Source organism: Narcine bancroftii, chromosome 1 (genome assembly GCF_036971445.1).
Source record: "Narcine bancroftii isolate sNarBan1 chromosome 1, sNarBan1.hap1, whole genome shotgun sequence".
Classification (NCBI taxonomy): Eukaryota; Metazoa; Chordata; class Chondrichthyes; order Torpediniformes; family Narcinidae; genus Narcine; species Narcine bancroftii.
Genome location: NC_091469.1, coordinates 124,985,901 through 125,001,417, shown reverse-complemented (window position 1 = coordinate 125,001,417; position 15,517 = coordinate 124,985,901). Strand labels below are relative to the sequence as shown.

Below are 15,517 nucleotides of genomic sequence, written 5' to 3'. Positions count from 1 at the left end.
ATGATCTTCTTCAAAGAAGAAGACCGCAGAGCCCACCTCACTGACAAAAGGCAAAGGAGGAAAAACCCAACACCCAACCCCAACCAACCAATTTTCCCTTGCAACCGCTGCAATCGTGTCTGCCTGTCCCGCATCGGACTGGTCAGCCACAAACGAGCCTGCAGCTGACGTGGACTTTTTTACCCCCTCCATAAATCTTCGTCCGCGAAGCCAAGCCAAAGAAGAAGACTGGTAATGATATCCCCTTTGCTAAGACCAGAATGAGATTTAACAAAAAGTATCGTGCTCCCACCATTGAAATTGGACAAACAAAGGATATGACATTGCTGACATCCCCACAAGGAAAAGCTTCTTCGTCCATGTCAAATTTCAGTCAAAGCCTGAAATTAAGGAAGAATTGCGATCATTATTAATTTATAAGCAGAACCAGGAGAACAGAAGTAAGTGAGATGAATGCAAGATGGAGACAGAGATTAAAGGCAAAATACTTGTGAAATGATTGGGCAATAGGAAAGGGAGGAGGCGGGTAAAAGAATAAGGAGGTAATAATAGGAACTAGAACGAGTTGTCTTTGAATGTGAGGTACACATTCATGCCAAAGATTCACCTCCTAAAAGATAGGTATGTGGAAAAGCCTGAAATATGACAAATTACATGACTGCAAGATGGAATGGAAGGGGGAGGGTTTACGAGGTAACATCTTGTTCATTTGAAACACTATTAAAAGGGGATGTCTGGTCAGTTAACCATCTTCATGTTGACTGCTATAAGTGGCTCCGTAATATCAGAGAATGCACCGAATCCACCAGCAGCAGGATCATAAGAAAGAACTAGAACATGGTTGAGGGTTTTATCAATGATCGGGTTGAGATGGGGCAGAGGTAGTCTTTGATGGAGAGAGTGACATATGATGGTGGGGTCTTTTGATTCATCTGAAGATTTAGTAGAAAGCAAAGTTTGGAAATAACGTAATTTACAATTTTTGCAGCTTTTCAGGAAATTGTACATAAACTTTGGCCTTTATGCCATTCAAGGAATGAAAAAAATTACAAGCAAGCAAGACAAAGTGGAAATCTGGTGCGGAAAATGAGGTGAGGGAGGACACAATATGCTTCTGTGGTTATGGTGCTGCGGCTTGCATTCTTCCCACAAGATGGCAGCACGTGATGCTTGATAGGAAGTGTGGCCAAGTTCAATACTGCATCCGGTGCTCCCATTAGATCTCTGCATCGGAGAGACTGCACAGACTGGGAGATTGCTTTGTTGAGCATCTCAGCTCTGTCTGCCGCAATAGTGTGGATCTCCCAGTGACTATGGATTTTATTTCCCCTTCCCATTCCCTTGCTGACATATCTGTCTAAAGTCTCATGCACTGCCAGACAGAGGCCATATGCAAATTGGAGGAACATCATCTCATCTTCGATCTGGACACCCTCCAATAGGATGGCATTAATATCAGCCTCTGGTTTCCATTAAACCTCACCCATCCCCCCACTTCTTCTTCCCCCTGTCGCCTTTCCCCCAGCTCTATCGATTTCTCTCTCTCTCTCCCCTTTTACAAAGCCAAAATCAATTCTCACCTTCCCTCTTATCATATCTAATTAATACCTTTTGACGATTGGTTTGGACTTCTCCTCCAGCCATTCTTCAGCCGCCTTCCTGTCTCTGGCTTATAGCTTGAAGAAGGGCTCAAACCCAAAATGTCGGTAATATATCTTGTGTTCACTGCGAGACCTGCTAAGTTTTCTCCAACATTTCTGCGGGTTTTTACCAAGTTAAATACTGCCCCTATTTAGTAGAATCCTAGCGAAGATTTTGCCTGCAATGGAGAGCAGCGTGATTCCCCTGTAGTTTGAGCAGTCTGATTTCTCGCCTTTGTTTTTGTACAGGGTGATGATGGTGGCATCACGAAGATCCTGAGGCAGTTTTCCTTGGTCCCAACAAAGCTTGAAAAACTCATGCAGTTTGGCATGCAGGGTTTTGCCGCCAGCCTTCCAGTCCTCTGGGGGGATTCCATCCATACCTGCTGCTTTGCCACTTTTCAGTTGTTCGATTGCCTTATATGTCTCATTCAGGGTGAGGACCTCATCCAGCTCTAGCCTTAGGGGCTGTTGAGGGAGCTGGAGCAGGGCGGAATCTTGGACTGAGCGGTTGGCACTGAAAATAGATTGGAAGTGTTCTCACCATCGGTTGAGGATGGAGATCTTGTCGCTGAGGAGGACTTTGCCGTCTGAGCTGCGCAGCGGGCTTTGGACTTGGGGTGAGGGGCCGTATACAGCCTTTACCTAGTGTCGCCGAGAATATTCTTCCAGAATCACAGTGTGGCTTTCGCGCAAACAGAGGAACTACTGACATGGTCTTTGCCCTCAGACAGCTCCAAGAAAAGTGCAGAGAACAAAACAAAGGACTCTACATCACATTTGTTGACCTCACCAAAGCCTTCGACACCGTGAGCAGGAAAGGGCTTTGGCAAATACTAGAGCGCATTGGATGTCCCCCAAAGTTCCTCAACATGATTATCCAACTGCACGAAAACCAACAAGGTCGGGTCAGATACAGCAATGAGCTCTCTGAACCCTTCTCCATTAACAATGGCGTGAAGCAAGGCTGTGTTCTCGCACCAACCCTCTTTTCAATCTTCTTCAGCATGATGCTGAACCAAGCCATGAAAGACCCCAACAATGAAGACACTGTTTACATCCGGTACCGCACGGATGGCAGTCTCTTCAATCTGAGACGCCTGCAAGCTCACACCAAGACACAAGAGAAACTTGTCCGTGAACTACTCTTTGCAGACGATGCCGCTTTAGTTGCCCATTCAGAGCCAGCTCTTCAGCGCTTGACGTCCTGCTTTGCGGAAACTGCCAAAATGTTTGGCCTGGAAGTCAGCCTGAAGAAAACTGATGTCCTCCATCAGCCAGCTCCCCACCATGACTACCAGCCCCCCCACATCTCCATCGGGCACACAAAACTCAAAACGGTCAACCAGTTTACCTATCTCGGCTGCACCATTTCATCAGATGCAAGGATCGACAATGAGATAGACAACAGACTCGCCAAGGCAAATAGCGCCTTTGGAAGACTACACAAAAGAGTCTGGAAAAACAACCAACTGAAAAACCTCACAAAGATAAGCGTATACAGAGCCGTTGTCATACCCACACTCCTGTTCGGCTCCGAATCGTGGGTCCTCTACCGGCATCACCTACGGCTCCTAGAACGCTTCCACCAGCGTTGTCTCCGCTCCATCCTCAACATCCATTGGAGCGCTTTCATCCCTAACGTCGAAGTACTCGAGATGGCAGAGGTCGACAGCATCGAGTCCACGCTGCTGAAGATCCAGCTGCGCTGGGTGGGTCACGTCTCCAGAATGGAGGACCATCGCCTTCCCAAGATCGTGTTATATGGCGAGCTCTCCACTTGCCACCGTGACAGAGGTGCACCAAAGAAAAGGTACAAGGACTGCCTAAAGTAATCTCTTGGTGCCTGCCACATTGACCACCGCCAGTGGGCTGATATCACCTCAAACCGTGCATCTTGGCGCCTCACAGTTTGGCGGGCAGCAACCTCCTTTGAAGAAGACCGCAGAGCCCACCTCACTGACAAAAGGCAAAGGAGGAAAAACCCAATACCCAACCCCAACCAACCAATTTTCCCCTGCAGCCGCTGCAACCGTGTCTGCCTGTCCCGCATCGGACTTGTCAGCCACAAACGAGCCTGCAGCTGACGTGGACTTTTACCCCCTCCATAAATCTTCGTCCGCGAAGCCAAGCCAAAGATACTGCCCCCAATAAATACTGGGCCTAAGAGACAGAAGAAGCTGTCCTAGCAAGGCTGAAGCAAGCCCCTCCAAGGCACGATGAACTAGGTAGATGACCCATTATTTAAGGTCATAGTTTTGCCTGCCACCTGCTGGCCCTTCACTCTGTGTCATCTCACTGGATCATAGGAACACTTGCATTAGGCTGCTGTTCACTGACTACAGCTCAGGATTCAACACATTCATACCAGCAAAACCTGTGATAAAACTAAGGGATGTAGGATTGTGTTGGTCCCTCTGTATCAGGATCCTTTACTTCCTCAAGATCAGTGCAGACTGGTAACATCACCTGGTCCTCGCTAACCTTCCACACAGGAGCCCCTCATGGCTGTGTGCTTAGTCTCCTGTTTCACCGGTAGTACACTCATAGCTTGTAGCCAAGTTTGGCTCCAACAAAATCTATAAATTCACTGATTACCCCACCACTGTTAACCGTAGAATGGGAAATGATGAATCAGAATACAGGATGGAGATCAAGAACCTGGTTGGGTGACGCCTGAAAACACAGTCTTGCTCTCAGCATCAACAAGTCCAAGGAGTTCATTGTTGATTTTAGGAAGGGGAGGCTGAGGGACCACACACTTGTCTGCATTGATGGGACGGAGGGGGAGAGGATTAGTCCTTTCAAGTTCCTGGAAGTCCATATTTCAGAAGACCTCTCCTGGAACCAGCACATGGAGGCAAGTGAAGACAGCACGTTAATGCCATCTAAGGAGTCGGAGGTGATTCTGTATGTTGTTGGATACTCTCTCAAACTTCCACAGGTGCACTGAGGAAGTTTTGTCACAGCCGAGTTTGGAAATTTGAGTGCCCAGGAAGGTGAAAGGATGCAGAAGGTAACAAACCTAACCAAATTTATCACAGGCTCCAACATTCCATCCATTGAAAACATCTATGTGTGGTGCTTCAAAATGGCAGCCACATCATAAATGACACCCATCACCCTGGTCGCATCCTCGTCTCACTGTTTTTCTTTGGTCAGAAGGTACAGAAGCCTGAAGACCAGTACCTCTAGGTTCAAGAACCTCCCCTTACTACACAAAAAGGACTGTCTGCACGATTGCTATGCCACATTTTTTCTTCTACAGTGGTAACCGTTAATATTTATTATCGATCTGTCATTTGTATTTATCTCCTGTCCGGTGATATAATGTACACTATTGTAGTATTTGTTTTAAACATGGTACATGTTTAGCTGCAGCATGAAAAGAATTTTGATGTACTGTTGTACAGTAATGCAAAAGATAATAAGCTCATTACCATTATACTTGTAGAACCTACCACATCAAACTATGGTTCTCTTTGTTCATCTGCGTTGAACAAAATTACACGTTTTCTGCAATCAGGCCTTTTTTAGGAATCCAAATTTAACTAGTGCCTCCCAAGTTCTCATCTTCTCACACATTATCCTTAAATTTACGACAGATTTCCATTTTAAGTTAGACCAATGAAATGGGAACAACTCAGAGGAAATTGTAGAGGCTGGAAAGAGGGGATAGCTGTTACCAAGGAGTAACCTGTATTTTGGGATTGGGAGAAAAAGTTATGCTTTTCAGCAGGAATTGGAAGTTAAAATGTAACCATGTGAAGTGACACATACTCTATATTTGGACTGTATGTTGCAAATCACTTACAACGATGGGAGAGAAATCTACTTTGGTACTAATGAGTTAATGAAATAAAATGAGTCCTACCTGGAAAAGACAAAAGTTCACAAACCTTTGTCCCCAGGATAGGTTTGGGGAATCAGCTGTTTTTCAACAACTGATAGGAATCACAGTGTGTTCTTATTTAAATCATTTCAATAGGTATCCCTACCACAAGGGGGGTAGTGTGGATTTATGAAGGGTCATGTGACCTCTCTGTCGTCGATCGCCGCATCACCTGCCAATTAAGGTTGGACTCTGCCCACCCATTAGTGACCATTGGCTTCCTTTAATCACGTGGTGATTTCCTTGGCCAGATGCTCTCAATTATAGTATAGTAAGTTTTAGGGTCTAGCCAAAGTTCAGTTGCTCTTTGGCACTGAGATGAACTGGTATTGTAGTGCAGATAGCATCTGAGCTGTGCCCACGTTAGACAAGGAACAGCATGTCATGTATTGTAGTCCTTGGAGGTGATAAGTCTATATAAATAGTTGCTAGTATCAGTAGTGTTAAGTCCAACGTGACTGGTGTGTTCTGCGCTTATAAGACGGTAAGCAGTTACTGGTATTGGTACCATTTAGTCTGATGTGACGGGTTGCACTGTGTTATGTGATTGAGAATACTTGTCTGTGTTATCCCCGTTGCGATCCCTTTATGTGTGTTTAAGTAAAGGGAGAAGTTCAGTGGGTTCAAAGAATAGTGGGTCTGGCCTGTGTCTAGACCTGCTGTTCTTTAATCCCACCAAATTTCTCCCTTCCAACTCAACAAGGGGTGACTCTCATTTGCCTGAAGGTCTGACAAAAGTGAAAATATGGTGTATGGAAACTGCCTTCGTATGGATGTGGCCCAAGTAGAAATATGCCAAAAGTCATTGAGGTACGGCACCCTGCTCCTCTTGGGCACTGGTACAACATGTTCTTTTGAAGTGAGAATTCAGCCAGTTAGTTCGCACAGGTTTTAAGGATGCGATAAGATCTGGTCGGTCGCTTTCCAAGGATTCACCTTCCTGAAGATTTTTTTCATGCCAGCCTCAGAAACTGGGAGCACAAGAGTTGCTAAGGGCTGTCGGGACATCATTGTTTTCCTTTTTGAAGTGAGCATAGAATGAATTGAGCTCGTCCAGAAGAAATGTATCACGAATAATGATACTGCCTTGATTTGCCTTACAGGATGTGATGGCGAGCAAGGCATGTCACGCATGCTGAGCATCTGTCTGAGACTCTGGCTTGATCCGGAATTGTCTTTTTGCATTGGTAATGGCTTTCCGGGAGATTGTACTTACTTTTTCTGTAAATTTCTGAATTCCCTTATCTGAATGGCACAGACCTGGTCTTCCATGATCTTGGTTCATCCATGGCTTCTGGTTAGAAGACACTCACATATTCTTAGTAGGGACATATTTGTTCATGCATTTCCTGATAACGTCGATAATGACTCTTGCATACTTATTCAGGACTGCTGTTGAGTCATTGATCATGGCCCACACCAGTTATGCTTTTCTGTTCCCCAGTCCATCTCTCTCTCCTGGCTCCGTGCTCTTCACTTTCTGCCTGTGCACAGGAAGGACAAGCCCAGCTGGTGGTCTGACTTTCCAAAGTGCGGATGTGGAATTGAGTAGTCGTCATTCTTGATGGTAGTGTAACAGTGGTCTTGGAAAGATTGAATTTTATTAGTTTAATTGAAAACATTTACTGACATGTCTCACTCTGCTCAGTGAATCACAAATCATACTATGGTCATTATTGCTACTTATAGAAAAGAATATGACAATTTACCACCAATGGTAAACATGCTACTTTTTACGTTCAATGCTTGCTAAATGCATTCCCTCTATCATTTTTTTAAAGGGAAAATATACCTTATCAATTAAAATGAATCCTAATGAATAGGTTATGTGACTAAAGTTCTGCTACATAATATCCTCCTTGGGTGATCAATTTTCAATCTGTGGAACAAATTACAATCATAAACCCAACTGTCAATCAAAACAATGCAGACTAAATGAACATGTATTCCAATTACAGTCCTATTGACTGCTCTCTGCAGGCACCAGTGCCTTGCAGAGTTCTTCATCCACAGGCTGTATTGTTTCTTTGATTCATTATATTGTTTAAGTTGATTCCCTTTTTGTTCTTGATATGTAGATCCCAGTCATTCTTAAGGAGTTAATTAATAACTGCAAACATAATTTGAGCAAATTTTAGCAGACTACGTTTAACAGACACATGGGTTTCATGGCAACAACACTAAATGTCAATATCATCCAAAATGTGGTCATCACAGAGTGTATAACAAAGATTTCAGATACATGTCAAATAACAGGAAGCACTTGTTCAAAATAGTGAAAAGTCACTTGTATAAAACTATCTTTGACTCTGCAAGGAAGTGGCAATATATAACCCTCTACATTCTTTCCATATATGAAAAGATGTAGTGCGTTTAATTGTTAACCAAATTAGCTTTCTTGACAAGATCCCAAAACTGGAAAATAAAAACAGAAGCAAAAAATTCTCAATAAAGAACAGTGAAATAAACTATGGGACTGATGTTTCAGGTTGAGACCACTCATCAGTGTTATTATCTTTCTACAGCCATTATTCCTTTGACTTTATGTGCAAAGTTCAATGATCAAAATAATACTTAATGTGTTGCAATATGTTGCATTAACTTTAGAAAAATGGGTCCTGCTTCCAGCCAGTCCTTATTTTCAAGGCAATTCATGCTCTGTGCTCTTAAGGTCCTAATTCCACCAAATTATTGTATCACCATTTGTTTACTTATTCTCCCAGTGGACTCTTTCGCCAGTATTTGTATGAAGATATCAAGCCTAAACTCTTCTTCATTACCTCTTCTGTGCTTGGGCTCAGCCATTGTCAACAGAGGCTCTATGCACCCCCCCCCCCCCCCCCACTGGATCACAGCACATTTAAGTAAAAGCCCTGTTTTCTTTTTACCTTGCGTAAATAATTTTTAAAATGTTTTTATGTGATCAGTAGCAGAGAAGGATGGAAGAATCCAAAACTTGACTGCTTCACAGGGAAGGGGCCCATAAACTTTAAGCAGAATCCAAAGAGAGCCATGCCAAAACAGGTTGAGAATGGCTGTGTGGATGACCCTTGCTTAAACACTTGATGAAACATGAATACATATAACATGGAATATGAAATATCTGTCCTTAAGGAAGGCAGATTGTGGAATGCATACTGTGACAGAATATAGATATGTTTTTGGGAAATAATTTGGGCAAGGTTTGTTAGTGTGGGTTACATACAAACACTTTAAAACAGATCTTATTTGAAATACTGGAGCTCTGGTAATGCTAGACATATCGGCCTCACGGCCTTTGCAAGAGTTTTGGAGCGTGCCCAAGAGACTTCACTAATGGATTGTTGTTTACAAAAAGGCAACAGATGAAAGATTGTTGGAGCCACATATTGTCTGGAAGGGAACTTGCTGTTCTAAGAGGGTCATGTGGTTTTGCAAGCAGAGAGAGTAAAACAGGCTTTCTCTCAGAGAGAGAGAGAGGTACACACACAGAGATCAGTTCTACAGTGTTAAAGCCAGCAACAGCAGCTGGGACTGAAACAGGACAAGCTGACAAGCTTGTGGAAAACCTCATTTGGAAGTTGGGTTGTGAGTGCTTAGTTCAGCCTGGTCAAAGCCCTTGTGGTTCATACAAGAGGAGAGGACTGGCTGTCTAATGTTTCACTTGGAATAAGAGAAACAAGAAGTAACCCTGTGGTGACCTGAAAGAAAGAGGTTATCATCTGGAGAACCCTGAGGGGGCAAGTTTTGTCAGCAAGACACTGAAGTGGCCGATTAAAAAGGAATCAGTTGGGGAGGTCCTGGAACAACAATCTCTTTGAAAACTGACAAGAACCTTCCTGAGCGGTAACCATTTACCTTTCAAGCACTAAAGCCTGGTGAACTTTTATAAATGTTCAACTCTGTGCACAGTATAAGAATTACCTGCAACCAGTGAACTTGGAGGAATGAGAAGTGAGATTGGATGTGAATCAAAGAACTTTTCTGAACTTACACACAGATTACATACATGTGCGTTTAGAATTAGAAGGGGGTTGAGTTAGGTTAGTTAAGTCCGCTCCATCCTCAACATCCATTGGAGCGCTTACATCCCTAACGTCGAAGTACTCGAGATGGCAGAGGTCGACAGCATTGAGTCCACGCTGCTGAAGATCCAGCTGCGCTGGATGGGTCACGTCTCCAGAATGGAGGACCATCGCCTTCCCAAGATCATGTTATATGGCGAGCTCTCCACTGGCCACCGTGACAGAGGTGCACCAAAGAAAAGGTACAAGGACTGCCTAAAGAAATCTCTTGGTGCCTGCCACATTGACCACCGCCAGTGGGCTGATAACGCCTCAAACCGTGCATCTTGGCGCCTCACAGTTTGGCAGGCAGCAACCTCCTTTGAAGAAGACCGCAGAGCCCACCTCACTGACAAAAGGCAAAGGAGGAAAAACCCAACACCCAACCCCAACCAACCAATTTTCCCCTGCAACCGCTGCAACCGTGTCTGCCTGTCCCGCATCGGACTTGTCAGCCACAAACGAGCCTGCAGCTGACGTGGACTTTTTAACCCCTCCATAAATCTTCCTCCGCGAAGCCAAGCCAAAGAAATTGTAATTCTGTTTTCATGTGTAAAAATAATTAAAAACAACTTTTGTTTAAGTAACCATTTGTCTTGCTGCTGGATTTGGGGGTCCAGTGAGCTTGTAAGAATACACAAACTTTCACTGTAAACTTCTCCAAGATCATAAAGAAGTTTGGGGGGGGGGGGGCGCGGTGATGTAAAATGCTGGAATTATTCTAAGAGTCAATGATAGGAACAGGAACTTTGAAGGATTTATCTCATTTAGGTGCTTGAAAGAAAAATGGGATTCAGTATGGAAATCAGAACCTCCTCATACTGAAAACGCTGGAAACACTCAGCATCTCCGTGGAAATAGAAACAGTGAAGGTTTCAGGTAATTAAAACGGGATGAATGGGCAGTAAATACTATCTGATGAACGCACAGACAACAAATATTAATGTTTATTTCTACATGTTTATGACGACTCTTGGACTGTCTTGAAGGAGATGAACCGTCCGTTATCACGACCACTCGCCGTTACCCCCACTTCCTGCAACATAAACGTCTAATTTTAGCGGCGGGAAAGTATTTGAAGCATGAATTGAAAAGCATGATCTGGATAAAATATTCCATCGATTTGTAACAGCATTCATGACTTTTCTGCAGCTTCACTCAATGAACAGTCATCAAAAGAATGGAATCGACTCTTTTACCTCCACTCGTCCCAAATGATATTCCGTGTGTACGCGCGCCTCATAATGTGTTTATTTTGTGGCTGTATCGCCTTGTCTGGAAAGCGCGTGGATATTTCCCCTTTCGCTACATGGGTACACAGCGTTTCTCAGTTTGAGACAGTTGTAAGTCAGTCCCATCGGGAAGTCCCCGCATCCCAGGCGGGGCGGGCCGGGCTGGTGGGGTAGGAGAGAGGCGGAGCAATGACTTCATTGGATTCCACTCCAGTCTGCATGTGTTTGGGAAGAGTGAATAAAGAAAGGAGGTGGGAAAGGGCGGTCTGCTCCGAGAAAGCCACTAATTCAAGGGCTTGGAGTGAACTGCGGGAAAAGAGGGAGCATCGGCTTGGAGTAAGCGAGAAAAGCCCTCGGTCCCCTGAAGGTAGGCGAGTCTTGGAACGGAATCCCGAGGCAGGGACATTTATGGCAGTGATACCGGAGGTGCCGGGACCGGGACCGTGTCAGGGTTTGCCCCGGTAGGCTGGGGTGTTTCTGCATTCATCACTGGGTGTGGAGGGTCCCGGGGAGAGATCGGCGTGGAAACTAAAACCCCACCACAATAAACCAGAAGGCGCCTGCAGGCGGCTGGAGCGAAAGCGTCCAGCCGCAGGCGCTTCCTGGAGCGAGGGAGACGCAGCGACATCTCCGGGAAGGTCGAGGGCGAGGGTGGCGGAGAATGAATGGGGATTTCTCCAGCTGGGACGTTCCAGAGGGTGGGTTGCCGCACCGGGAGCCACGGTAGGCCGGAGCACCACGGTCCGGGAGGGAACAATAGAGGGAGAACCTCTCCTGGCACATGGAGATTTGCTGCGATTCGCTCTGAACGCGGAGGGGGTGTTGCACATCTTGTCTGGGAGAGTGACGGGACAGTCCCGGGGCAAGCGGCCCCTCTCCCCTCCATCCGAAAGTGCACTTTGCGCGGCTCTGCCTTCACCGACTCCTCGGAGTCTGAAGAAGGCAGGGCCAGTGGAAGGGTTAATTTGATGACAGGCTGTCTGGTAACATCAAAGAGCGTGGGGGAAAGTTGACGGAAAAGAATCCAGCTCGAGATAAGGATGCGGGAAGATCAAAGATCTCCATGTTTCTGTTAACCCTGATCCAATTAATTCTGCGGCATGGAAAGTCACCAAGGATCAGCCTCGACCAAACTAAAGCTTTAAAAACGACCATCTCCGGATGACACCACGCGTTTTTGAATTTTGACGCCAGTTGTAATATTGCAGAGTCCTGCAATCAATGTTGAACGGTTTTTTGCGCGTTTTCCTTGCTCTTGTGCGGGATTGTTTAATATTGGGATCCAGGGTATCACTTTCTCATCCTTACAGGGCTTTCGGTTGGACCCATTTTTTTGCACAGAGTTGATCAAGGATGGAACAAGTGTACAAGAAGGTGACATTTCATTTTAGAAGGGAAATAAATTTGCATCGTGTTCTTCCAAGTCCTTGCCACCTACGAGTATTTCATCCATAATGATGGCACAGGGGTACCCAGCAAAGATTTGCTCCAGTGACCTTTGAAATACCTCGCTGGCTGAATGGTTTCTGAATGGCATTGGCAGGAATCTGTATCGGCCGAAACCCCTGCTGAATGAGGCCAGAAGTGGCAACTTGTAGTCAAGTTTGATTTTCCAGAAGGAACTCTTTGCATCCAAGACAGAATAAACAGCCATCTATGCGGCAACTTCCTCCACTGTATTCATAGTTTTAAAGCTGTTCTGACGTCTCTCGGGTTGATGCAGATCCCGATCTCCTGTCTGCCTTTGTTTTTAAAGCAGCCACCATGGAGGACACCCACTCGGTGGGCTCAGAGACTGGGGTGGGTAATCACGCCCAGGTCCGGCATCCTGTCCAGCTTAACCTGAACCCTATCCTTCAATGTTACCGCTATACAGTGTGCCCGACGGACCACAGGCCTCAATTCCAGGTCGAGCCACATGGGGTATGTCACCTGCAGTTTTCCCAGTTCCTCCATAAAAAGGTCACTGTCCTCAGAAAAGATTGTGTGTGTGTCAAATCATCTTCAGCTGGACTTATCTGGTGTACCTCTTTGCTGAATAAAACAAGTCCCATGTCCATGCTTGCACTCAGGCCCAGCAGAGGCAGGACGTCTTCCTGAACTATGAAGAAAATTGGTACATGCAGAGCTGTTCATGCATGTAGCACCACAGCCATAGTCTGCCTTCAGTTCTGATTCTGCTGCCCCTTGTATGCAGCTCAGCCTGTGGACTTGGTGCATGGTATGATCTGTTCTGACTTCCTCAGTGGATTGAATGTTCTTTGTGACATGACATTGCACTTGGCCCCAGTGTCAACTTTCACATCTGTTGCTTTACCCTTGATCTTCATTGTTACAAATGCTTCGTGGTTCCTTCTAATTCTTGCTGGGTCTCCTTCCATTTATGGAGTCAATCCGTCAACGTAATACTCGTCGTCTGAGTTGGTTTGTCCTTGCTTGGGTTCCAATTGGTTAATAATCCTTCTGTCTCTGGATGAGTTGCTGCCTGGCTCTGCAGCATCTGCTAAAATGGTTCTATTTCCAGCAGGCTCTGCACTGTTGGCTGAACGCTGGGCACATCTCTTGTCTTGCCACATGGCCGAGCACTCTGTCCTAGATGATGGTGTAGTAGGGCTTGGTTGGCTTCATCTTCTGGCCACTGCCTGTTTGTGTCTATACTCGCACCTTGCTGCTGTGCAGGGGCTAGCTTTCTACTGTTCTCCTCCATGGCTTCGTAGGCCTGACACGTGAAGATGGCCTTTGCGAACGTTAGTTCACTGTTGTACAGCAGTGTCTTTCTCATGGCTTCATCGCAGATGCTGCAGACTATCTGGTCTTTAATCAACTCTTCACAGAGCACTCCGAAGTCGCAAGTGTTTGTCCTGATTTTTAGGTTACTGACATGCGATTGAATTGACTCGCCAGGCCTTCTGGCTTTCCATTGTTCTTTTGTGCATTGCACATTTCTCAAAATTTACTTTTTAAACACTCTGGGTCCTCTTGACTCAGCCAGACTGATGATGATACCCTCTTCATGCACCTCATTTGTGCATATGAATAACCTTCCCTATTCGATGGCCTCGGAACCTGCCAAATTTAGTAAAATGTATGTTCTGACTCAGGCAGACTTATCACTATGCTGTGATGATGATGTCATATTCTTGTTCGAATACGTGCCAATTCTCGGCCACATTGCCTTCAAACATTAGCAGGTTGGGCTTTCTGAATCCATCTGCCATTATGGTGCAGTTACAAACATGTTGCAAGCGTGGCGATGGTTACTCACTTTTCACTTGAAGGCTTCAGGCACGCGATCGCACTTCTGACACCATATTTGTTATTGCACTGAATAATCAGATGGCACAAGTTGTAACCTTAGTCAACACTTTATTGTTAAACTCAAACAACACTATGTAGAATGGGAGCTTCTCTAATGGTGTCTGCTACCAGCCAAGCTCTGTTTCAACCAATGCTTATGCAGTAGCACTGTGGCGAGTACGGTTGTTGCAGCGGATGCAGAGCAGGCAGCTTTTTCCCTTCTCCCAAAGAAGATGCACAGATTGGGAATACAATAAATAGAAATTTAATCAATGACAGTTTTTAATAAAAGATGCAATTTCCCCTTTCCCCAAATAGATGATGTCCCACTGGGTGAGGGGGAGGGGGAACTAGGTTTGCTGAAGTGGTAATGAAGAGGGCAGTGGGGATGGAAACTCACTTGTGTTTTTGCTTCTTGTCTCTTTTTGTTGCCTCTTGTTGGGGACGTAGTTAAGTTTACTCAAAGGTAAAATTGGTTTGTGCCTTTCCACCATTATTTCCATTCTTCTCAGTGGGATCTAAATTTACATTGTAAATGTAGACATGTAGCACAGTATCAGGCCCTACTCTGGCCCATATGCCCATGCTGCCCAAATACCCCAATTAACCTACAACCCCACCCCGGTACCTTTTGAAAGAAGGGAGGAAACCCACGCAGACACAGGGAGAACGTACAAACTCCTTACAGTCAGCACCGGATCTAAACCCGGGTCACTGGCACTGCAATAGTGTTGCCCTAAAAGTGCTGGAGAAATCAATGTAATAACCTGTGAGTCATTTTTATACCACAATCTGGTATTAAATTAGCCCATCTGTCTTTGTGATTGTTAGTGAGATGCTATTGGCCTAATTGAAAAGAGAAGTTTCCCTCAATGGTACACAAGCACAAACATTTGAGGTGTAACAGGAAGATCACAGCATTCAAGAGAAAAGAAGGAAAAAGTCTGGAGGTAGCAATCCCGAGATTATCACCATAGTACTGGTAGATTAAAATGGTAATGAGAGTAGGAACAGGAGGGCAGATCACATGCCTAAACAGATAATATAGAGAGGAAGGTTTCAAATTTATAAACAATTGGATCTCCTCTGGGCTAGAGTTGACCTAGCCAAGAGAGGTGGGTAACACTGAACCAGAACTATTCTGATGCGTAGATTTGCTATATTCACCCAAGGGGCTTTAAACTAGGCTGTTGCTATCCAAGATGAAGAGCTAGAGACTGAAAAGGTTAAGAATAGTGGGAGATACAAAAGAAGGATGTTGAAGCAGAACAGGATGGTGGAGGATAAGCATTGACATAAAGCAGGTTAACTTTGTTGTGTTTATTCTAACAAAAAGACCCTGATGGAGAAAGTGGATGATCTTTGGGCATGGATAAGTACAGGACAATGTGAGCTGTAATGGGGATGTGATTG

At 45.1% G+C, this 15,517-nt stretch overlaps 1 protein-coding gene and 1 long non-coding RNA gene across 4 annotated transcripts in view; one reads left to right on the top strand and one right to left on the bottom strand.

Annotated features, from left to right (window-relative positions):
- Window positions 1-10,507: 10,507 nt before the first annotated feature.
- Window positions 10,508-10,932, bottom strand: LOC138743814 (uncharacterized). The gene is made up of 2 exons (XR_011345075.1): window positions 10,775-10,932; window positions 10,508-10,611 (listed from the first exon to the last, which is right to left on the bottom strand). It is a non-coding gene; the product is annotated as an uncharacterized lncRNA (long non-coding RNA).
- Window positions 10,933-11,048: 116 nt separating this feature from the next.
- LOC138763673 (LHFPL tetraspan subfamily member 2 protein-like) overlaps window positions 11,049-15,517 on the top strand; it is a 271,965-nt gene continuing 267,496 nt past the window's right edge. For all 3 annotated transcript variants that reach the window (XM_069938217.1, XM_069938223.1, XM_069938234.1), the window contains exon 1: window positions 11,049-11,174. The gene's annotated coding sequence lies outside the window, so the exon portion shown is untranslated. The remainder of the gene's footprint in view (window positions 11,175-15,517) is intronic.